The following is a 27,143-nucleotide window of genomic DNA, read 5'->3' as shown; positions in this document are numbered from 1 at the left end:
TTTCTTATAATTAAAGTCTATTATAAAGACATTGAAGACAAGAAATATGGGTAGGTAGTTCATGCCATAAGTGTTTAGTGAGTTAAATTCTGAGTTTTGATGGAAACAAACTTGAAATGATCATATCTATATTTTTCATGAAAGTAATTCATCTCTTAGCTTGTGTTCATAGGTCTGCATGCTTGCTATTGCATACATACTTTAAAATATTTTTATACCTTTTTTTGTCTTTGTCAGTGATGAAGCTTGAACTTGGCCTGGGCACTGTCCCTCAGCACTTCAGCTCCAGGCTAGTGCTCTACTACTTGAGCCACGGTGCCACTTCTGTTTTTTGAGTTGTTAATTGGACATAAGCATCTCACAGGGACTTTTCTGCCCTGGCTGGCTTTGAACCACGATCCTCAAATCTCAGCCTCCTGATTAGCTAGGGTTACAGGCATAAGTCAAAGGTGCCCAGAAGATATCTGATTTTTATCACAAGGTAACATGTGGTGATTCGAGATTTAAGCTGGAAATTTATTACAAAATAAAATGTAATAAAGCAAATTTCTCCCCAAAATCTCTGTTTTGAACTGTTTTCTTAGTGCCACAAATCTCACTTGATACAATAAGTTTTATTCTATGTTCTCACACATTAATAAACTCCGATTTTCCACCTGTAAAATCAGTATTTGGACTGTGATATTTCTAACTCCACGGAGTTATTATTCTGAACTTGGACACTCTCAGCTTTCATCAGAGAGCTTACTGTTTTCTGAATTTGGATTTAGTCGCATCATTAAACTTTACCTCTAGTGTTCTACCTAACTTGGATATGATGTACCCGAGTCTTCATTTGAACACTTGGCCATGGGTAAGTTTTTCTCCACTCACATGACAATTCAAATTCAATCAATTATCCAAACAGTTTTCAATAATAATCTCTTTTGCCTCTTCAGAGACTTGGTGTTTAAGAAAAACTTGAAACTCAAGTAAAATCACTGAGTAAGTGACAACATCAGATAACAATAGATATAAAATATTTCAGCATAAACCAAAGATTAATAAAAGAATATCACAAGCATGAAGAGCCTAATCAAAGATTAACACAGGAATTGTGTGAGTGAGTTGAGAAATGGCAAAGATTAATGGAGGCATTCATGGAATCCACAAACAGACAGCTAGAGGAATCCAGGGAGGCCACAAATGGAATGCTGAATGTAACCTAACAGAAGGAAAAGAAGTCCAATGAAACCATAACCAATCAACTAAGGAATCTGAGAATGAACACTGAAAACCAAATTAAGGAAGTAAAGAAGTCCATAAGATCTAAAACAAAGCTCCAACAAAGAATTTGAAGCCATCAAATCTGACCAATTAAAAAGAAAGGAAATAAAAAACAAAATAGAAAGTCTTGATAGGTTAGACCATGCAGAAGATCGAATCTCTGGGATTGAAGACAGCCTAGATATTGTACAGAAAGAACAGACAACTATTCAAGAAAATTCAAGAAATATGATAGATCTATTCAACATGTAGAAGACACCATCAAACAGCCTAATCTGAGACTAATGGGTGTAGAGAAGCACCTAGAGACAGAAGTTAATGGTGTAGGAATTTTATTTGATAGGATTCTAGCAGAGAACTTCCCAAACATGCAAAAAGTTAGGCCTATGCAGATATAAGAATCCTTTAGAACACCAAATAGACCAGACCAGGACAAGACATCCCACCATCACATTGTAAAATGTACTGGATCAATTCAGACCAAGGAAAGGATCCTTAAAACTGTCAAGGAGAAAAGATGAATCACCTATAAAGAGAAACCTGGGGCTGGAAAGGTGGCTCCGTGGTAGAGTGCTTCTCTTGAATGCACGAAGCCCTGGGTTCAATTCCTCAGCACCACATAAGCAAAAAGAAAAAAAGCCAGAAGTGGAGCTGTGGTTCAAGTGGTAGAGTACTAGCCTTGAGCTGAAGAGCTGAGGGACAGTGCCCAGGCCCAGAGATCAGGCCCCATGACCGGACCCAAAATAATGAAATATAAAAAAAAAAAAAAAAGACAAACCAATAAGAATAACTTCCGTTTTCTCAGGAGAGACAAAGCAAGAAGAGCCTAGAATGATGTAATCAATGTCCTGAAGACAAACAACTATCAACCAAAAATACTGTACCCAGCTAAACTGTCCTTTATAATAGGTCAAATAAAAACCTTCTACTGCAAAGAATTATCCCAACCAAAGCAGCCATACAAAAGACACTTAAAGATATCCTACATATAGAAAACAATCAAGAACACAATAAATGTCAAACAATCAAACAAACAAACAGCTCCCAAACAGAGAATCCAATAATCATAGGAAGAACTAGGTTGGCACAGCCCCAAGAAGGTGGATAACATGGTAGGAACTACCAAACACCTCTCAGTCTTAACTCCCAATATTAATGGAATTAACTCTCCAATTAACGACATAGACTGTCTAGTTGGATCAAAAAGCAAGATCCTTCTATCTGCTGCCTTCAAGAGGCATACCTTGCCCACAAAAACAAACATATTTTGAAAGTGAATGGGTGGAATAAAATCTACCAAGCAAACACCCCCATAAGCAGGCAGGAGTTGCAATCCTAATATCAGATAAAATAGACTTCAAATTAAAATTTGCAGGAGTAAAGAAGGTCATTACATACTAAACAAGGGATCTCTCCCTCAGGAGAATATTACAATTCTAAGTATCTATTCACCAAATACAGAGCACCCAAATTTATCCAAAACACACGGCTTTTCCTAAAATTACACATAGATTCAAAGATATTATTAGGGACTTCAACACATCATTATCCCTGCTGCATAGATCAACCCAGCAAAAACTCAACAGAGTAACCTCAGACCTAAACAACTGCATAGATAAACTGGACCTCACAGACATCTACCAAATACGTGTTCCTTTCAGCAGCACATGGAACATTTGCCAAAAAAGACCACATTTTAGGTCACAAAGCAAATTTGTCCAAATTCAGAAACATTGAAATTATGCCCTGCATTCTCTCAGACCACAAGGGAATAAAATTAGAATTCAACGCCAAAAGCCACCAAAGAAAATCCTGTAACACATGGAGGCTGAACAACACAATGTTGAACCACCAGTGGGTCATAGAAGAGACTAAAAAGGAAATTCAAATGTTCATGATATTCAACAAAAGCGGATACACGAATTACCAGCTCCCCTGGGACACAGCAAAGGCAGTACTCAGAGGCAAGATTATAGCTCTGAGTTCCTACACCAACAAATTGGAGATATCTGAAACCAACAGCTTAATGAGACATCTGAATCTCCTTGAAAAAGAGCAACAAGCTAAACTGCAATCCAGTAGACAGAAAGAAATAATTAAAATTAAATCAGAATTAAATGAATTTAATGCTTGATAAGAAATGTACTCATTATCTTGCCCATGTAATTGTAACCCCTCTGTACAGTATTTTCACAATATAAACAAAAGAAAATAAATAAAAATAAAAATAAATAAAATACATAAACAATAGGAAGAATCAACAAAACAGAGTTGGTTCTGTAAAAAAAAAAATTAACAAAATTGATAGACCTGTAGCAAATCTTATTAGAAAAAGAAGATAACACACCCAATAAACTAACTCAGAAATGAGACTGGTAACATCAACACAGAAAAAAAACCAAGATTCAGAACATTATAAGGGAATAGTTCTCAAACCTTTATGCTAATAAGCTTCAGAACCTGGAACAAAGGGACAAATTTCTAGCAAATATTGACATGTCAAAACTAAATCAAGATTAGTTAAACCAACTAAACAGACCTATATCAAACTTCAAAACAGAACCAGTAATAAGAGACCTCCCACCCAAGAAAAGCCCAGGACCAGATAGATTTTACAGCTGAATTCTACAAGGCCTTCAAAGCAGAACTCACACCCATACTCCTCCAACTCTTCAATGAAATTGAAAGTTAAAGTTCACTACCAAACTCCTTCTATGAAGCCATCCTAACCCTCATCCCAAAAACCAGGCAGGGACTCATCAAAGAAAGAGAACTATAGACCCATTTGTTTGATTAACATTGATGTGAAACTTCTCAGCTAAATTGTGGCCACTCATCAAAAAAAAAATCATACATCATGATCAAACGGGATATATTCAGGATGCAAAGCGGGTTCAATATATGCAAATCTATTAATACAATTAAGCACATCAACAAGAGAAGGATAAAAACCACAGGTGTAGCTCAATAGATGCAGAAAAAAAGCATTTGATAAGTTCCAACACTCCTTTGTGTTGAAAGTTCTGAAAAAGTAGGAATCCATGGAACATTCCTCAATATAATAAAGGCTGTGTATGACAGCATTATACTTAATGGCAAAAAGCTAAAGCCATTTCCTCTAAATTCAGGAACAAGACAAGGATGTCTACTGTCTCGAATTCTCTTCAATTTATTATTAGAATGCCTAGCAAAAACATTAAGATAAGATGCAAAACATAAAATAGGGAAAGAAGAAGTGAAACTCTCCCTCTTTGCAGATGACAGGAACTTGTATTTAAAGAACCCCATGGACTCCACTCCCAACTTACTCAAACTGATTCAAAACTTTGCTAAAGTAGGACACAAAATTAACCCTCAAAAATCAATGGCTTTCCCATATGCTAAAAATGAGAAGAGTGCGGCTGAAATGAGGAAAGCAATGCCTTGTGTAATAGCCCCACAAAAATAAAATACTTGGAGTTAACTAAACAAGTGAAAGACCTCTATGATGAAAACTTTAAAAACTTGAAAAAGAAAATTAAAGCAGAACTAAAGAAGTGGAAAAACCTCCAATGCTCCTGGATTGGGCAGATTAACATCATGAAAATGGCAATACTTCCAAAGGTTATCTACAAATTCAATGCAATATCTATCAATATCCTAACCTCATTCTTCAAGGAAATAGAAGAAGCAGTCCAAACATTTATATGGAATGATAAAAGACCCTGAATAGCAAAAACAATCCTTAGCAGAAAGAACAGGGCTGGAAGAATATCAATATAAAACTGCAAACTCTACTACAAAGCCATAGTACTCAAAATAGCTTGGTACTGGCACAAGAACAGACCTCAGGACCAATGGAATAGAATTAAAGACCCAAAAATGAACCCACAGACATATAGCCACCTAATCCTTAATAAGGGAGCTACAAAAATAGAATGGAAGAAAGACAGCCTCTTCAGTAAATGGTACTGGCAAAATTGGTTAAACACCTGTAGAAAACTCAAGCTCTATCCCAATATATCACCCTGCACCAGAATCAACTCCAAATAGATCAAAGACCTCGAAGTCAAAGAAGACACCCATAAAACATTACAGGAAGGAATAGGAGAAACTCTAGGTCTCCTTGGCACAGGCCAAATTTCTTAATAAAGATCCAGAAACACCACAAATCAAAGAAAGGTTGGGCAAATGGGATTGCATGAAGCTGCAGAGCTTCTGCATGGCAAAGGACATAGGTAGCAAGATCAATAGAAATCCCACAGAGTGGGAGAAAATCTTAACTATCCATACAATGGACAAGGGTCTCATATCTAAAATATACTTAGAACTCAAAAAATTAAATCCCCCAACAACAAATCCACAAAGAAACAACTGTACAGTTAATAAGTGGCCTAAAGGGTTAAAGAGAGACTTCTCTAAGTAGGAAATAAGAATGGCCAATAGACACATGCAGAAATGCTCAACTTCTTCACCTGTAGAAGAAATGCAAACCAAAACAACATTGAGATTCCACCTCACCCCAGTTAGAATGGGTATAATCAAGAACTCTAATAACAACAGATGCTGGAGGGGATGTGGCCAAAAGGGAACCCAATTACATTTTTGGTGGGAATGTAAATTTATTCAACCACTTTGGAAAGTAGTATGGAGGTTCCTCAAAAGACTCCACATAGAGCTCCACTGTGACTCAACAATCCCACTTTTAGGCATTTACCCAAAGGATCACAAACAATGCATATTAAAGCCTCCAGCACAACTATGTTTATTTCAGCATTATTTACCAAAGCTAAGAAATGGAACCAACCCAGATGCCACTCCGTACATGAAGGGTTCAAGAAAATGTAATATATATATATATATATATATATATATATATATATATATATATATATTTATATTATATATAATGTATAATATTATATATAATATTATATATAATATATATAATATATTATATATAATATAATATATATAATATTATATATAATATATATTATATATATATTTATATATATATATAATGGAATTCTATGCCTCCATCAGAAAGAATGACATTGCTCCATTTGTTAGGAAATGGAAAGAATTGTGGAAAAAATATATTAATTGAAGTAAGCCAGATTCAAAGAAACATAGGTCCCATGGTTTCCCTTACTAGTATATGACTAGGTCAAGCAGAAAGATCAAAAGCTATATACATATGACCATATAACTGGATGCTAAGCAAAATGAACCCCAACTTAGGTACACAAGAGGTTTAAATCTTTTTGCTGGTCTTTTTAATGTACTTATCATGTACTATGTGATTTTTTTTTTTGTTTCTTTGTATGTTCTTTCCCCAATGGACAACCTCTGTTGTCCCTGTATTTAATTCTGGTGTTCTGCATCTTGTATATACATTTTTCTAATTTGGGGAGGGGAAGGGAAATAACAAAATGCTGAAATAAGGATAGAGGTTGACCCATTGTAACAATGAGATGTACAAGACAGAATGTTGAAAATGAATTTTACAATTTTGTGTGTGGGGATGAGGGTGAGAGGGGAGGGAGGATTTGGGAGGTGGTGACAAAACTGATGGTAGGAAAAAAATAAAGGAGGGTGTAACAATGCTCAATAGGAAATGTACTCTTTACCTTGCTCATGTAACTGTAACCCCTCTGTAGAGTATCTTTACAATAAAAAATATTTTTAAAATATTAAAAGTTTCAGGGCACATGTAAATAAATTGATCAGTTTATAATTTCCTGAATTAAAATATATGATACAGGAGGATCTATTTTAAAATCAAGATGTACAAGACACCATGTTGAAAAGGAACTTTACAACTTTGAGGGAAGGGAAGGAGGAATTGGGGAGGTGGGGAAGATGGTAAGGGAAAATCGAAGGAGGAGGTAACAATACTGGAGAGGAAATGGACTCATTACCTTGCTCATATAACTGTAACCCCTCAGTACAACATCTTTCCAATAAATATGCATATGATAAAAAATAACAAAGAAAAAATAATTCAGCAGTAAATAAGCATCTTTATAACACGAAGAAGTTATCATCATCAAAAGTTTCTCATGATCTATAGTGATAAATTCTAAAGAGGTTTTATATGTTTAAATTTCTAGTATTCATTAAGGCAGTGTTTCATTGAGACAAATTTGACAATGTCCAGCCAAGGACAGCAAAACAACTGCATTGAAGATTTAATATGAGCCTGTTTGTTTTTTATTACAAGTTTTTGTTTTGTTTTGTTTTTGTCGGTTATGGGGCTTGAACTCTGGTCCTGAGTACTGTCCCTGCACTCTTCAGCTCAAGGCGAGTGCTCTACCACTTGAGCCACAGTGCCACTTCTGGTTTTCTAGTTGTTTATTAGAGATAAAAGTCTCACGGACTTTCTTGCACAGGCTGGCTTTGAACCGTGATTCTCAGATCTCTGCTTCCTGAGTAGCTAAGATTATAGGCTTCAGCCACCAGTGCCCAGCTTTTTATCACAAGTTGTACAAGTTGGTTCAATATTGCTATTTATGTGAATACACTTATAATAGAAAGTGAGATTGAGTCAGTAACCAATCTTGTTCACAAAGCTAAGCACTGGAGTGAATTACTTTTCCCATGAACTTTACACAATAATAGAATTAATTTCAGTCATAGCTGAGTATTAATTGCTCAGTCCTATAAATCTAGCTACTCAGGAGACTGATATCAGAGGAACAAGGTTCAAAACAAGCTGGGGCATAAAAGTCCAGGAGAGTGCCGGGCACTGGTGGCTCACACCAGTAATCCTAGCTATTCAGGAGGCTGAGATCTGAGGATCACAGTTCAAAGCCAACCTTGGCAGGAAAGTACGTGAGACTCTTACATCTGATAAACCACCAGAAAACTGGAAGTGGCGCTGTGGCTCAAGTCCTAGAGCTGCTCGCTTTGAGCTGAAGAACTGAGGTACAGCACCTAGGCCCCAGATTCAAACCCCATGACTGACACAATAAAAGTCCAGGAGAGTCTTTCTTCTCCAAATAACTAGGGAAAAGTCTGGAGAGAAATAGGGCTCAAGTGGTACAGCAAACATGACCACAGCTACCCTGCATTGAAAAAATAAATTGTTTGCTGTTGCTGCTACCTACAGACCAGTACCACTCTATGGTATTAGCTTTGGGCCATGTTGGATAAAAATACAGTGAAATTCCCAAACATGTTGAGTCTTATTCTTTTCCACTGGATATCTGTGCTGTTTCTATACATAATTCTCTGTTTACCAGTAACTGTATCACTACTAACTAGACAGTGGACAGGTAGACTTTTGATGGTTTTTTGGGAGAGCTTGGACCTTCTCCTTCCAACATTTTGTTGATATCATCTCCAGGTCACATGTTAAGTTTATGCAATTCAGTGGACTCCATTTTGTAAGTACATCCTAATTGTCATAAATACTTCCAAGCACTCCAAAGCAAGGCAAATTATGTTTAATTTTTCTTCTTATATGCAGAGTTATGCATGACTCATAGTCTCCTCATCTGTGTGTGTGTGTGTGTGTGTGTGTGTGCGCGCGCGCGTGCGTGCCAACACTGGGCCTTTAATTCAGGCCCTCCTGTTCCCACTTCCTTTTCCTTTGCTCAAAGCAGATGGGTTATGTCTTGGTCCATGTCTCCACTTCTAGCTTTTTGCTGGTTAATTAGACATAAGAGTCTCAAGGACTGGTTTCAAACCTTGATTCTCAGATCTCAAGCTCTTGAGTTGTTAGAATTATAAATGTGAGCCACCAGCATTCAGCTCAGCCTATATTTGATCAAAAATGTGAAAAGCTCTCTAATGTCTTCAGGATGGAATGATGTAGAAACCATTTGGTATAGTAGCTTTCCCAAGGAGGGATGTGTTCAGTTCCCTCCTGCTGACCTAGCATCTCATCTCAATCCTGATCTTGATCACTAGTAATGTCTCACCCACTTCACCAGAATTCAAACCTCCACAGGAATACTTCACTCTCCAGTTTCTAGGTGCTTAAATATGGAGCTGCCCTGAGACCAGTGATCATCCTTGCACTGTAACTCTCCTTCAACACTAAGAACCTTCAACTAAATGTCATGCACTGGAGGAACATTGACTGTTAATTTCCTGCTAACCATTATTTTCCTGAAACCTGAGAACATGACCATCCTCACCTCTCTAATGTCCACAGTGTGACCAGTAATAGCCAAGTGTAATGATGCATGCCTATAATCCTGGCACTCAGATAGTTGAGGCAGGGAGATCACATGCTCAAGGTCAAAGGGCTATATCTCATTACTTCGTCTGAAACAAAACAAACTATCAGTATTATGGTCTTCTAATCTCAACCTTCAAACTTTTAGCCGCTGGTCTTTGGTCACAATGAAGGTGATAGGAAACACAACATGCAAGTCATAGTGACAGGGGTGACACAGATCTTCAAGGAAACAACTTTAATTTTATTTAAACAAGGGATGAAATTGGAAATCCTTCTCTTCTCGGCGGGGGGTAGGGGGGGTACGGTGGGGGCCGAAGGGATGAGAGGAGGGGACAGGACTCAGCTTTAGCTGAGTATAACCGCTGAGCAGCAGCAATGGAGTGGAACAGATATATCTCAAGGGCAGAGCCACAAGGCCTCCCAGGAAGCACTCAGGAGCTTCAAGCAGAAGACATCACACAGACCTCCATTTCAGTATTCATCAGAAAACGGATAATTAGGGTGACCAAGAAGGCTACAAAGACAAAGAATGCATACCATAAGCTCTAGGATCCGTTTTTACAGAAGTTCATAGGTGGTATCTACAATATTACCATTCAGTTAAAATCTGGTCCTTACATTTTCTGAAGAGGCTAAAAATTTGCCATTCTAACTTTCATGAATGTAATTTTATAGCAAGCAGTTTTTAAATATAAGAACTATTTCCCAACTATATTCCCTTGACCAGAACAGAGCACACGGGAATCATGGGAATGAGCATGGATACATACTTCTCCCTTTGTTCTATGTGTCCATTGACCAAAGGAAAATGGCCCTTTTTATTTCAGTTTCTCAAAGGGAAAAGAAATCACTTATATCAAGCTAAGTACAGAGACAACTTCACATACTAACCAACACAAAAATAATTTAAACCTTATTGTTTAGGGCTATAAATGCAATTTTAATTTTACTAATTAATTTATGAATATCAGTAAATATATGTACTATTTCATTATATTATTTACTATCCATTACCAATGTATAACATATTGTATTAGATTCAGACATGGAAGGAGTCATTTATAAGAGAGTGGTCCATGGTAAGATAGAATGGGTAGTGCTCTATATTTACCAATACAAAATACAAAGTGATAAAGAAACTTTAGCTATTGATGTATTTAACAGAGAGTATGAATTTTTTATTGTATTTAACACAGAGTATGAATTTTTTTATCTCATGGTATTATATCCCTCCCTAGTCTTCATCTTTCTCTGTATTAATAAAAATATTAACAGTGATAGTGAGTAATGCTATTGTAGGTTTGCTATTTCCCTGTCAAATAGGATTACATTTACCCATATTATGAATTAAGATTATTCACAACCAAAGAGATATATACCCCGAATTTGAATTCATTTATGATATATGCCCATTTTCACAGTCTTCACATAGACCATGAAGGAACACATTTTTTTTGTTGGTCATGTGGTTTGAACTCAGGGATTAGGCACTTTTCCTGAGCTCTTTTTCTCAATGTTAGCACTCAACCACTTTGAGCCACAGGGTCACTTTCAGTTTTTGAGTGGTTAATTTGGAATAAGAGTCTCATGGGGACTTTTTTGCCTGGGCTAGCTTTGAACCATGATCCTCACATCTCAGTCTCCTGAATAGCTAGGATTACAAGCCTGAGCCACCAGAGCCTATTTTGGAAGACTTTTCTTTTTTCTTTTTATTTTTTTGGTCAGTTGTGGGGCCTGAACTCTGGCCCTGGGCGCTGTCCCTCAGTTCTTCTGCACAAGGCGATGCTCTACCATTTGATCCACAGTGCCACTCCAGTTTTCTAGTGGTTTATTGGAGATAAGAGTCTCATGGACTTTTCTTCCCCAGGCTGGTTTGAACCATGATTCTCAGATCTCAGCGTCCTGAGAAGCTAGAATTACAGGTGTGAGCCACTGGTGCCCAGCTTGGAAGACATTTTGATGACTATGAGTTTCCTCTAATGAGCGAAACAGCATTCGCTTGCTTTCATTTCAGTTTTCTCATGAATTTCATTATCTTCTGCATTTAGATATTCCTAGTTCTGAAACTCAAAAACAAATGTTCCATTAACTCGCACACTGGAACCACTGGTGAAGCAATTGCAACATTTGACTTCTAATAAGGAACGATGAGATTTGATGCTAAAATAACTTGATGCTTAATATAAAATAATAACGTTACTTACAACTCAGAGGGAATATGTCTGAAATTTCTATTCAGGCCATCTATCATTTTCATGTCTTCTAAAGATAACTGGAATCCAAAAGCCTATGACACAAGCAGAAAAAAAATTTAAATATTTATATGGTACATTGACTATCCAAGTAAATCAGATTTAATAGCCAGCATTTAAAACATTGGACAAATTTCTTGAAAGCATAATTATATTGAAAAACAAGATACCATATACAAATGAATGCCTGAAAAGTAGCCGACTCAGAAACACTACTGATGTAATAAAAAGATTTTAGTTTCACAGATATAGAAGTTACCGAAGAATCAACAGCAAGTTTTGAAACAACCCTATTCAAATATTTTAAAGGATATTTAGATTTCCATATTAATCAATGAACAGTTAAATGAAGAATCTTTTCAACATAATTGAAATCAGGCATTGTCCAAATGCAAAGTATATCATTTGAAAATGATAAAGGATCTGAATAAATTTGGAACACTTAAAGAACAAAACAAATTTCAGGAGTTGCTACATAATGTGGTGTATGTCTGTATACATAGGAATGTATTATGAATGTATGTATGTATGTATGCATCTGTGTATTTGAGAGAGAGAGATTGAGTGAAAGAAAGAGGACATGGACAGAAGCAGAGACAAGAAAAATAATTTCTGAAATGAAATTAGATTAATATTTCAGAATTTTTCTAAAACTTAGATATTAGAGCAAAATGGACTTATTCTTTTTTTTGTGAACATACTGTACAGAGGGGTTACAATTACATGGGCAGGATAATGCGTACATTTCTTACCAAGCATTGCAGCCTCCTCCTTTGGTTTACCCTTCACATCCCTTCCCAGCCTCCCCCCTCCCCCCCAATCCCAATCCTTCTCCTTCCTCTCCTCCCCCCCCCGACGTTGTAAAGCTCGTTTTGGACATGACAACTTGTACTTCTCATTGTTGCAACAGGTCCACCTGTATCCTTAAACAACTGGTTTTTCCCCATCTTCTCCTCAAGTTATACTGACATCAAATATAGTGAAAGCAGGGGTTATACTGCGGGGGAGGGACATACAAAGCAACAAAGAGATAATCTTATAAATGCGTTAGAAACAAATGCATGAAAGAAAAAAACCTTAAGATACATATCTAAGGGTTCATTTTCCTGACATCATATTATCTGACCTTTTCCGCTTGACTCATACATATACTAGATATTGCAAATAAGGGAAACCATGGGACCTATGTTTCTTTGGGCCTGGCTTACTTCACTTAATATAATTTTTTCCAAGTTTTTCCATTTCCTAACAAATGGGGCAATGTCATTCTTTCTGATGCAGGCATAGAATTCCATTGTGTATATATACCACATTTTCTTGATCCATTCATCTACTGAGGGGCATCTGGGTTGGTTCCATATCTTAGCTATGGTAAATAATGCTGCAATAAACATTGTTGTGCTGGCAAAATGGACTTATTCTGGGAAGACTTTAGCAAAGTTATTCTAAGTGTAACAGAATACTCTGTCAAAGATACGTAAGACACTCTTCAAGAACACAAAGGAAATATTTTTCCATATGGAACAACAGGACTGAGGGTCTAGCACTGATAAGCCAATAAGGGAGAGAAAATGAAACATTCAAAGGTAGGAAAGAAGCCATAAATGTCATTACTCTCACTTAGAACATTTGATTGCCATTTTAAAATTATGTATATATACATAGATCTTTATTTCACATTTTTTAAAAATGCTACAATTGAATTAGAGAAATGTAAGTAACACAATGAAGTAGGATATTATTATGTTTCAAAAGTACAAAAGACCTGACACTAACCAGAGACATAGCAAAGTAATGGATGCTACAATTGAAGAAGAAACTTTTGTACATGAGAACACACCAAAGCCAGCATACAGACGGGAGGAGATATTCTGATACATCAAGACTTGAAAAAATAGCTCCTATTGAGAATATATGAATGCAAATTATTAAAATGCCTTCCTATAATTATACTTCCCAGTTTTCATACCCTTTGTTGCATAGATTTCCAACTTCTTCCAGTAGGAGATGTTTTTACTTTTGCATCACTTGAATCTGTCTACTGTGTAACTCACTAGCATTTTCCAAAACCAATGATGTATCATTTCTGAGCCTGGCCATTGAAGGCATGTAAGTAGATACACATTGCCTTGGTATATGACTATGTGAAGATGTAAACCCTGCACTAGTTGGAAGAAGTTGATAGAGGGCTGAGGAGTCCAGGAACCGGTCCAATCACTATCACAAGACAGAATAGTTTGATTTTCCTGAAAATATGTGACAGTTCTTGACATTTCTGCAAACTTAGCCTAGATAGAAAAACCTTTACTTAACTTAGGCTGAACTAAGGGCAAGATTCAAAACAATAAGACCTTTTATTTTTGCTTTTTCGTCAGTCCAGGGACTGAACTCTGTCCCTGGTGCTCTCCCTGATCTTTTTCCCTCAAAGCTAGTGCTTTACCACTTTGAGCTACAGCACTACTCTCATTCTGCTGGTGACGAATTGGAGATAAGAGTATCACAGACTTTCCTGCCCAGATTGGTTTTGAACCCAGGTCCTCAGATCTCAGCCTCCTGAGTAGCTAGGATTACAGGTGCAAGACACTGGTGACCTGCTTAACAATAGGATCTTGAACTAAATAAACATTCTAGTATGGATGGTTTGTTTTATAACTACTATAGTAATAGTATAACAGAAGTGATCTACTGGGAAAGGAAAGGGCTATCAACCTAGATCAATGAAAAAACAGGAAAGAATTCAATTAACCAGTGAAGAAACTTAAGGTAAGGAAGTTAAAGTATTGATATACAAGGAAATGCAAAACAGAACCATAATAACTTGCAGAATAAAAATCATGGACTTAATTTACCCAAATGACAACAAACCTGACCACACTAAAGCCACAAGCACAACCATGTTCACTGCACTATTACTTACCCATAGCTAAGATATGAAATCAACTCAGATGCCCCTCAGTGGATTAAATGATCAAGAAAATATGGTATACCTACACAATGGAATTCTATGCTTCCATCAGAAAGAATAACACTGCCCCATTTGTAAGGAAATGAAAAGACTTTGGAAAAAATACATTAAGAGAAGTAAGTCAGACCCAAAGAAAGAAATATTGCATGGTTTCCCTCATTTGTAATAACTAGAATATGTATTTAAATCTACAAGTAAATCCAAAGTATAGTAGGAGACAAATAATTACACTTGGGCATGATGAATAAAATAGCACTCCAAACATTTGCACAGCGAAAATAAAGGAGGATATTCTTATGAGAAGATCATAATGGCTCAACAGTTACATGCATACGACAATGTAAAATAATGCATACCCAAATGGGCTCCAAGAAGTGGAAACAAGAGAATTTTTACAGCATTATGTGCAGTTATGTTTTTCTTTCCCCTTTTCCTTTGGTTTCTTCCCAGTTGTCACTGTTTTTCATTTCTGTATCCTTTGTCTTGTATACAAGTTTATCTTGAGAAGGGAAAAAGGAATCACAAAAATGTGGGACAAAGGGTGAACCAATTCAGTAGATATATTTCTTGACACGATATTGGAAATGAAGTATACAATTTGGGAGCAGAGGGTTCAGGAGTGGATAAAAAGGGAGAAAATGAGGGAGGAAGTAACACTGTTCAAAAAGAAATGTACTCATTACCTGACATGTAACTGTAACCCCTTTGGACATCACCTTTATAATGAAACTTAAATTAAAAAACTTCACTGCCATCAATGAAGAAACGATTATCTCAATGGAACAGGGATATGCTATGCATGGATGAATTAATTCTAAAACAAAATTCTCATTGCTCTTCCAATCCTAATTCATTATGGCTATTATCTTTTCTATTGTAAATTAGAAGAAAAAATTTTCAAGAGCACTGGGATTCTCATGGGACTAAGAAATACCACAAACAACCATTTGATCCAGAAATGTGTTCAGAGGATTCAAGTGAAGAGGAATAAACAGTAAACAGGAGCCCTGACGCCAACAACACCCTTATTACCTGCATATTCTCTTTCATCTCCTGTTCTTTGAAACTCTGAGCCAGGGTCACAACCCCTCATTGCACCTGGTAGCGAAGAGCAATCAGTGCTGCACTTCTATGGTACTTTTTTTGCCAAGGCACCCAGAACTGGATCATTCAAGAGTACTCGAGAGCTCTGGTCCACCCTGGAAGGAGAGACAGAAGTGCTGAACTCCAGAGGCTGAGTACTCAGTTTTGTTAGGAGACTTCCAGAATGCACTTGAGTGCCCATTTTAGACCAGAAGTACTAGCTTAGCAAAAGGAGTATATTTAAATACAAATTTTCCCCTGAGCCAGTTCAGAATGTACTTTAAAGAGCTGAGATTAAGCTATGCTATGGTGGCTCAGGCCTGTACCCTAGCTACTCAGGAGGCTAAGATCTGAAGGTTTTGGTTTGAAGCCAATCAAAGCAGGAAAGCCCATGAGACTCTTTTTTTTTTTAGAGGGGGGGAGGGCATCCGGTAGTGGGACCTGAACTCTGGGCCTGGGAACTGTCCCTCAGCTCTTCAGCTCAAGGCTAGTGCTCTAGCATTTGAGCCACCTTCCCAGCCCCAGCCCCCATGAGACTCTTAGTTCCAATTAAGCACCAGAAAACCAGAAGTGAAGCTGTGACAGCACCCAGACCCTGAGTTCAAGCCCCACAACCCATATAACAGGAAAGCAGAGCCTATAGGACTGAAGATACCTCTTCAAAAGTAACATTCTAAGCAAACTTCCTGCTGGACTTATTACCATCGTTTGTATCTTTGAGTTCCCAGAGCACCATAGGCCATCAGAACAATATCCTTTGACTTGCAGAAATCCAACAGCTTACCCTGGTTGATGGCACTCTACCGACACGTGAATAAGACACAATGCTATCACATTACATCTGAACCCAGTATAGACATAAAAGAGAAATGTTAAAAAAAATTAAACAAAGCTGAACAATGAGAATATATGGAACATTAAATTTGAGTTAAAATAACCAAGATGAAGTGATTTTCTTGTTATAAGAATCAATTTTTTATCTCTATTACCAGAGTATGCTTTTGAAAGTAATTTTCTTGAGTAACTTAGTTTTGTGGACCACATTATCAATACTAAACACAATTACCTCTTTGTAACCAGGTAATTTCTTATCATTTCAAAGATATAAGAAATTCTAGTCAGGAAACAAACCAAAGGAAATGCCTCTACAACACTTGCAAGAAATTTGAATTTGGTGAGTGATTCACAATAACAAGTCTGAGGACCAAAACAACAGCTCAGTAAAATTCTTCTGGTGACATTTAGTCAAGGTTATACGTTAGAAACAGTAATGAATAAAATCCATGCTACCAATACAGTCAATAAATATTCATGAGACTGTAAAAATAGATCTACAGCAACAAAAAGAAGGGACAAAACTATTTCCCCCTGCTGTGGAAAATAATCAATTCCTTATCAGAGCATTGGATCAATTCCTTATCAGAGCATTGTTTTGAAGAGGAAGGTTAATCAGGATTCTTTTCTCCCAAGAATAATGGTAGTTTATCCTGGTGAGGAGTAAAAGCTTTTGTATTCTAAGATAAATAAACAGAATAATTAAAACAAAATAACCACAAATCTCCAAACTATAATTTTCCAAACAATCATTGATGGAAACTCAAGAATTGTGTGAACATTTTCCTTTAGATGGAAGGTTTGACTAAAAAGCAAAGACTATTAAAATATTTATAACATGATGGGAAATCATGCATTTACAAAGAGCTGTGGCCAGGAATACTCCAACCAAGTGATGAAAATAAACATCTTTACTATTACAAGAATGGCATGCTCCCTAGTATGGTTCTATTTGAAAAAATACAGCACTCTATCAACTTTCATACCTACTTGACAGAAATTGACACAAAAACATAAGTAATTCTGTAAGACAAGAGGGTTTGGTGAGTATTTCAGGTTAAAAGAGTGTTAGAATTGTGACAGGAAAGAGCATGTGGAAAAAAATTGGAGCATGGCAAAAGAAAGGAACTGTGGGAAATTTGAATACATACTGGATCTAGATGTTGAGATATAATTCCCATTAATATCTTGGGGTAGAATAATGGAAGTTTATGTGAGGGAACTCTTTATTTCTAGGACATATATACATGAAGATCGCCCATATGGAAGAATTATGTCTACTATTTGCTCCAAAGAGATTCAGCAAAATATTACTGATTTGGTTGTAGACTCATCAGCATATTAATTTTGATACAGGATTGAGAACATGAATATTTTGTATCAAGCTATCAGTTATTCTAAATGTTAGATATATATAGTGGCAAATATTAGGGAAGTCTAATATTATACCTACATTAACATTCTAATATTTTTGGAAATCCATAATGGGTCAATAACTATATAAAGACTGAAGGGATATTTTTATTTTTAAATCAAAGATGCTCACTTATGAGTAGAAAGATTCAAAAAGAAAATTAGCAACGAACCAGACAGAGAAGACCAATTCTTAAAAAATCTTAGGTCAGAAAGCAAACAGATGCTAAATGATTTTCAGACATTGAGTCATCTCTGTGTTCTGCTGTAAGTTCCTCAGAATGCATTTCTTCTACCTTTAGTGTCACTTTAACAAATGGCATAAGCAGTCTAACATGGACAGCCTTCACAGGTTTCACTTTCTTTTCAATGTAGGTGTACCAATATCCATGTAAGCCAAGATGAAGACAGAAGCATTGAAAGTCCACGCAAGCCCTTACCAATGTCTATCAATAGTTTGCTGTATCTTTACTATCATCCCAATCTTTTCAGACAATATTAGACTTATCCCATTAATTGTAATCCAATATTGTAGTCCAATATTTTACCATTCTTGCAAACTCAAGTGTGCTTAACAAATGCTGCATTCTACATATATGCCCAAATACTGCATCGACAAGACACTAATGTGTGCTCTCATTTAAACAAAGACTTTTAATTGTCAGAGACACCATTGAGAGACTTCTATATTTTCTGAGACAAAGACATTGGTGTTAGAACCTTTCCTTCCAATCAAATGAGATCAACTGAAAAGTCAAAAATTAAAAAACCTTATAGTAATAAAGAAATATGAAAATGAAATAAAAGGAGAAGAAGAGGCTAAGACAGCTCACCTGATTGCAGACAGGTTTGTGGTTGAGACCTGGCTTGTTCAGGATCCGCTCTAGCTGCCTGTGATTGAAGTTGGACACTCTGATGGATTTGGCCAACCCTGCATCCTTACACTTTTCCATGGCCTGCAAAGCAAGTGGAAGTGAAGACATGCATCAACAAAAATGCGAGATGGAAGTGTTCAAAAGAATGCAGTCAGGACTGGGAAGGTGGCTCAGAGGTAGAGTGCTTGCCTTGCATGCAGGAGGCCCTGGGTTTGATTCTCAGCACCACATAAACAGAAAAAGCCAGACGTGGTGCTCAGTGTTAGAGAAACTGAGGTTACCTTGACTCTGTGTTTGATTTCCAAGTGTGGCCAAAAAATTCAAAATAAAAACCAAACAAAACAAAACCAGAACTCCACTACCTTCACTGGCTAGAAATGACAATTAAACTCATTAGAATTGATTTGCAGAGGGAAACTGATAAAGATAATAACAAAAGATGTAATGGCAGCCAGAAAAGGAATTTCTGGGTCCTTATTGTAGAATTGAAGACATTACTACATAAGAAGACAAAGATGTCTACTCCTATTGCCTTCGATTCTGCTTCTCTCCATTTTTCTCTATAGTTTTCTATCAATGCATTCATCAACTGCTCCATCATAACATCCTCATAAACCTAATGAATGTCCACAGCCAACGTAATTTACCCAATTCTCTGACATAGACATACCACCCAGCTGTCCTCTTCAAGCTTCCTCTGTTGCCTTTCTTTCAAATACTCACTCACCTCCCACGTGGCACAGAAATCCACTGTGTCCAATATTGGCTTCCCATGTTCATTGGTTGGAAAAAGGTCATCCCCTTGCTAGAAAAGAAGCAGGCAACAATGTTGGATAAGAAATTTTCTCATTACCTTGATCATGTAACTGTAACCCCTCTGTACAGTATTTTCACAACAAAAATTTATTTTTTAAAAAGAAGTAATTAAATCAGCCTCATTAATCACCCATTTGTTACCCATGCAATACTTCTCCATGTATGAGAGGGAATGAGTCACTGAACATACAAGAAAGCGAGAAGAGCCTCACTCACTCCCCATACTGAGCCTCTACCAAGTGGCTTGTGTACTAAGTTCTTAGAAATATTTTTGGGTGAATGAGTTACTCTATTCTCTAATGTTGATTATGTACACAGTATTATTATTTTTGGGGGGGATTCCAGTCGTGGGGCCTGGACTCTAGGCCTGGGCACTGTCCCTCAGCTTGTGCTCTACAATTGGAGCCACAGGGCCACTTCTGGCTTTTTTCTTTTTGCTTCTGTGATGCTGAGGAATTGAACCCAGGGATTCACACATGCTATGCCATCACTCCACCACTGAGCCACCTTCACAGCCCCTGTATACAGTATTATTAAATAATCCTTCTCCAGACCTTCTCAAATCTTCTACTTTACTTAGGTAACTCTGCTTATTACTACAGTTTCTTCTAACCTAAAATGTGCAAGATTCTCTGGAAAGGACCATCAACAACAATGGACATCCATCTTGAACCTGCCTTAACTATGAAGATTCTTTACCTACCGGAACCAAAGATGGCTAAAGAAGGCTGCATGCAAGTCGGCCTTTGATCATGGGAGTTGTGGAAAAACTACTGATATCTAATGACCATGAAACTTAAACTGTTTCAAAGCCACATTTACCACCAATAGAAAAAGCTGAGAAACAATAAAGAAACCTCTAGTAATGGTAGGGGAAAATATTGTATAAGCCCAGTCATTACTAGCTGTTATCTGTGATCTCTAAATATAGGCCACACTTGAAGTTTCTATCTCTAAATCCCGTAATGTTTGTCTAAAATATTTGCATAGTTGGAAAAGCATACAAATAAACTTTATTTCAGTTCCTGACAGAAGCTTAACTCAACCATTTGTGGAAATTATGCTCATACCCACCAACTTTATCATACATTGCCTATGAAGGTAGGCAATGTATGATAAATGCATGAGATAGTGGTCAACATAATCCAGTTTGAGGTTTGCCAGTGATATTTCCAAGCTAGGCTGGACCAGATTTGGATGAAAGAAAGTACACCAAAGCTACAGAAATTGAAGAATAGAAATTGTCTTTGATTAATAAATGATCCAAAGATGGACATTTATATCTTATCAGATTGGCATGTCTGTACCTAAAAGAAACAGATGTTGGAAAACACACCCTTCATATTTCAATTTCATTCTATTTGCCCTGTCAAAGTGAGCCCAATCATATTGGGTTATTGTTCATCAATTTATAGAAATTGGAAATACATTTTAAAAAGGATAATTTTTAATCAAGTAATAATGACTTCAAATCTGTGAATTACTTTTCATGCACATTATAAATTTATTACGGCTCTACATCTCTCATTCATTAATACATGAACAACTAACATCTTTATATGTACATAGCTGGAGGTACACATTTTGAACATTTCAACATGTTAAACAAATCAGTACAATTTAACTGAAAATCATTTACTATCCAGATAATATCAATTCTCTGATATTTATGAGTGTTAAAAACTGATCTTCTAAATGTGAAGAAAATGTAGAAAATAAGCAAAGGGAGAAGGGAAGTCATTGTTTTGGCATAGTCTATATCACCTCTGAGCCCATTCTGAATAATGGTGCTTTGAGTTAAAGACATAGACATAAAGGCATTTTAATGTTATAAATTTGTATACAGTCACTAAATAGTCATTATCTTTGTAAACTGCTTTGTGTGTGTGTGTGCATATGTGTGTGTATGTGTGAGTGTATCAGTCCTGGGTTTGAATGTAGGACCTGAGCATTGTCTCTGAGCTCCTTTGCTCAAGCTTCTTTGCACAGCTCCACTTCTGGTTCTTTGGTGGTTAATTGGAGACAAGAGTCTCCCCGTCTTTCCTGCCCAAGCTGACTTGGAACCATGAACCTCAGATCTCAGCATCCTGAGTGGCTAGGATTACAGGTGACTTACATAATATATCCTCTATGGGAAATAAGTGAGAATAAAAGGTGCACAAATAAGCACATTTTGCCAAATGCTATTTCAATTTCATACATAATTTTCTCTTCTTTACATCACATCATGCGTTTGCACAGTTACACACTGTAGACACAATACCTTTGAGGTGAGGACAATATCTTCCCTTTCACAGTGCCCTCTTCAATCTTGTTTCGAATGGCCTGCCCTACCTCCTCTTCCACTTGGTATGTGTAAGCAGTGTCAATATGGCAGAAGCCAGCATCTATAGCTAACTTGGTAGCCTCCAAGGCCTTACTCTTGGAAACCTAGGGAAGCAACCAGAAGTAGTATTTGGAGAAAGAAGTTGTCACTAGATGTCAGAATAAGCCAAAAGAATAGTTCACAAGACCAAAGAGATTTGTACTACAAATCATTGTAAGATGGCATATTTGACAAAGGCCTCTTTCCCTGATTGTTGAATTCCCATTTTCTGTGATAGTAAATGACACACCAAATGTTGTTTTGGAGGATACAGATCCAATTACTTGAATTCAAAAGAACTGACACTTATTTACACCTTTTTTTTTGCCAGTGAGAGGGACTGAATTCTGGGCCTGTGCGCTGACCCTCAGCTCTTCAGCTCAAGGCTAGTGCTCTACCACTTTAGCCACAGTGCCACTTCTGGCTTTTTTCTCCTTATGTGATGCTGAGGAATGGATCCCAGAGCCTCATGCATGCAAGGCAAAACACTATACCACTGAACCACCTTCCCAGCCCCTATTTACATCTTTATTTACTTTTGAACATGGACAACAAAATCAAACTCACATTTTCTGGGTCTTTGTGCTAAACAAGAATTTTACATTCTAAATGGTGCTGGCAAAATTGGTTAACTACATGTAGAAAACTAAAGCTAGATCCTTATATATCACCCTGCACCAGAATCAACTCCAAATGGATCAAAGACCTTGAACTCAAAGCAGACACTCTGAAAACATTACAGGATGGAATAGGAGAAACCCTAGGTCTCCTTGGCTCAGGCCGAAATTTTCTGAATAGAGACCCGGAAGCACAACAAATCAAAGAAAGGTTGGACAAATGGGATTGCATAAGGTTGCAGAGCTTCTGCAGGGCAAATGACATAGCTAGCAAGATCAATAGAAAGCCCACCGATTGGGAGAAGATCTTTACTAGCCATACAACGGACAAGAGTCTCATATCTAAAATATACTTGGAACTCAAAAAATTAAACCACCCAACAACAAATCCTCAAAGAAACAACTGCCCAATAAATAAGTGGGCGAAAGACTTAAAGAGAAGCTTCTCTGAAGAAGACATGAAGAAATGTTCAACATCCCTAGCCATAAAAGAAATGCAAATCAAAACAACATTGAGATATCACCTCACTCCAGTTAGAACAGCAAAAATCAAGAACTCTAACAACAACAGATGCTGGAGGGGATATGGACAGAAAGGAACCTTACTTCATTGTTGGTGGGAATGTAAACTTGTTCAACCACTTTGGAAAGCAGTATGGAGGTTCCTCAAAAGACTTCACATAGATCTCCCCTATGATCCAGCAATCCCACTTTTAGGCATTTACCCAAATGTTTACAAACAAGACCACACTAAAGCTACCAGCACAACTATGTTTATTGCAGCATTATTTACCATAGCTAAGATATGGAACCAACCCAGATGCCCCTCAGTAGATGAATGGATCAAGAAAATGTGGTATATATACACAATGGAATTCTATGCCTCCATCAGAAAGAATGACATTTCCCCATTTGTTAGGAAATGGAAAGGTTTGGAAAAAATTATATTAAGTGAAGTAAGCCAGGCCCAAAGAAGCATAGGTCCCATGGTTTCCCTTATTTGCAATATCTAGTATAGGTATGAGTCAAGCGGAAAAGTTCAGATAATGTGATGTTAGGAAAATGAACCCTTAAATATGTATTTTAATGTTTTCATTTCTTTCATGCATGTGTTTCTAACGCATTTATAAGATTATTTCTTTGTTGCTTTGTATGTCCCTCCCCCACAGTGTAACCCCCGCTTTCACTATATTTGATGTCAGTATAACATGTGGAGGAGATGGGGACAAACAAGTCGTTTAAGGATTCAGGTGGACCTGTTGCAACAATGAGAAGTACAAAATGTCATGTCAAAACCAACTTTACAATGTCGGTGGGGGGGGGTATAATTGGGTGGGGGGAGGGGGGAGGCTGGGAAGGGAGGTGAAGGGTAAACAAAGGAGGAGGCTGCAATGCTTGGTAAGAAATGTATGCATTATCCTGCCCATGTAATTGTAGCCCTTCTGTACAGTATGTTCTCAAATAAAATAAAATTAAATTAAAAAAAAAAAGAATTTTACATTCTAAGTCCATTATAAACCCATGAAATCTTCTTTAATTATATACAATATATAATATATATAATATAAACATTACATATATATTATATTTATATAACATATTATGTATTATATATTATTATATATATTATATATTTTATATATATTACATATTATATTGTATATATTATATATCATATATATATGATATATAATATACTAGACCCCAGAAACAACTCCTGTTCATAATATTATCTGGAACCTCATGTAGAATTCAGCATATTGAAATAATCTGATTATTTCAATAATCCAATTAATATAAAGAGGTCACTAAGTAAAGGTCAAAGGGTAAGAATGGAAGGAAAATTATAGAAGAAATCTGGTGCAAGCTTCTGTGATTCTTCTTCAGTGAAACAGGCTGAATTCCCTATAACTCTCCCTTCACAAAAATGGGAACTCTGTCTGTAATGAAATCTGTTAGAGAACTTTCCAAGATTTTCATATTACATGGAGTCCTCTGATAGAACCTGCCAAATCCATCTCTCAAAAGAAGACAGTGCAAAACTATACTCCTCTTTTGTATATAAGCCATTTAGGAACACTCATCATCATTATCTTTAAATAGCTTCTAAGACATCAAAGTCCCTAGATGCCAACCAGAGCTAGACTGATCATTCAAACTTGGCTAAAGAGCAATGTGTGTTCAAATACATTTTTATGCATCCATGTTTCCTTTTTTGACAGATTAAATGCTGATGGAAAAATGTATTCTCAAGGGCTCATTAAGAGTGGCCCACATGACTGAAGAAGGGAAAAATACATCCATTTTAAGTAGGTCTAGATGGAGGTAGTAATATATGTAATTAATTTTATTGAAGTTTATGTATGAATGGAAATGACATGATGAAATCCTTTACTATGTATAATTCAATATATGCCAATAAAATAACAAAAATTAACTTGCATAAAAATATAGTGATTCTAACTCTCTTCTTATATGTGAAACATTTCTAGATATACAAGTAGGTGTGAGCATAGCTGGAAGATCTGAGAACCAAGTGAATCCCCAGCACTCATACAAGAATTAGCTAAGCCTTGATAGCCCAGTTCAACTCCCAATTATTTTAGAATTCTTTTCAACATTTCCCCATAGGATAACTTACTTCTTCATTTACCCATAGGATAACTTACTTCTTCAGGCGTGTAGGTTCCAAGGCCCAATGTGGGGATGAATGACCATCATTTAGTTTCACACAATGCTCTTTACAACACATGGCTGGTCAGTTGTCTGACTAAGCTCATGTTGTTCCTTCTGCTTCCTGCATAGGACACTGAATAACTTACATCCTAGCTGCTACCTAATGGTTAGTTTGTGTCACTTCCTGTGTAATGATTAACCAATGGTACTACTGGTCTAGAAATTAACTAATATAAAGGGAGAAATGTTTCACGTATAAGAAGAGAGTTAGAATCACTATATTTTTATGCAAGTTAATTTTTGTTATTTTATTGGCATATATTGAATTATACATAGTAAAGGATTTCATCATGTCATTTCCATTCATACATAAACTTCAATAAAATTAATTACATATATTACTACCTCCATCTAGACCTACTTAAAATGGATGTATTTTTCCCTTCTTCAGTCATGTGGGCCACTCTTAATGAGCCCTTGGGCCTATGCAGCTCTATCAGGACACTTCCCGTCCTTTACCTCCAAGTTCACTATTGGACAGCCACCATTTCTCACATACATGGAATGCATCCTTTGCTTTGCTAGAAGGAACTTTTGGATTTCATCTCATTTTTGCTCAATCTAGGTAGAAATAAAATGCAAGTTTTTCCATACATTCCTTTAATTTCTACTTTATCTGCTTAGAAGAGATGGCTGAGGGGAAACTTGATTGTCCAGGGTAACATGGCCAAATACAAAGTTGGCCACATCCTATGCAAGGTGCAGTGGGTGGAGAAACATTGACCAAGATGCACTGTGCCTATGAACTGATTTCTGCAGTCCACAGCCTTACTGAACATTATGCATAAGTGAACAGAAATGAAAATATCTTAAATTTATTAAATTTTGTAATCGGTGGCTAAAATTTGATGTAATAGAATAATTATTGGAATTCAGAATGGAACTGGTAAATTATTAATGGATTATTATGAAAACCAAGTGATTTAAAATAATAGTTAAAAATAATGACTATATTAGTCAATGATGTAATGTCATCACACAATATGTATTATAAATACACATGTATAAAAGCTTAAAATTTATTCTTTCTGAAAGATAAAAGTGCATGATTATTAAATATTCTATATGATTTTCAATCTTCTCAAAACAATGATGATCAGTTTGGAATCTGAGAGAAAATGACTACCATGGTCTCTTGATCCCTGTCTATGCAATTATGGCCAAATAAATTTGGGTTATTTATAAAAAGTGAGAGAGAAAGCTGGGAACTCGTGGCTCATGCCTGTAATTCTAGCTACTCAGGAGGCTGAGATCTGAGGATCATGGTTAAAAGCCAGCCCAGGCAGGAAAGTCCATGAGACTCTTATCGCCAATAAACCACCAGAAAACTGGAAGTGCTGCTGTGATGCAAGTGATAGAGCACTCGCCTTGAGCTGAAGAGCTGAGGGACAGTGCCCAAGTTCAAGCCCCATGACTGACAAAAGAAAAAAAAAGTGAGAGAGAACAAAAACATGCAAGTTACAAAGACAAGGTTAGGAAGAATCTTTAGGGAAACAACCTTGTGTTTATTTTTGAAAGTGATGATAATGTACAGTCTTCTTTTCCAGACCAGGGGGCTCAGCTTTAGCTCAGTGAAACCACTGAGCAGCACCAATGGAGTGGAACAGATATATCCAAAGATATTTCCAAAGGGCAGAGCCATAAGGCCTGTACACACAGAAGCTTCAGAGAGAAGACATCACACAGACTTCCATTTCAGTATTCATCAGAAAATGGATAATTAGAGTGATCAAGAAGGGTGAAGAGAGAAA

General features: G+C 36.7%; 1 pseudogene; it reads right to left on the bottom strand.

Annotated features, from left to right (window-relative positions):
- Window positions 1–9,695: 9,695 nt before the first annotated feature.
- Window positions 9,696–27,143, bottom strand: part of LOC138824179 (prostaglandin-E(2) 9-reductase-like) — a 47,678-nt pseudogene continuing 30,230 nt past the window's right edge.

This window comes from Dipodomys merriami, unplaced genomic scaffold (genome assembly GCF_024711535.1).
Source record: "Dipodomys merriami isolate MVZ:Mamm:240054 unplaced genomic scaffold, mDipMer1.0.p SCAF_1279, whole genome shotgun sequence".
Lineage (NCBI taxonomy): Eukaryota > Metazoa > Chordata > Mammalia > Rodentia > Heteromyidae > Dipodomys > Dipodomys merriami.
This window is presented reverse-complemented; position numbering and strand designations above follow the sequence as displayed.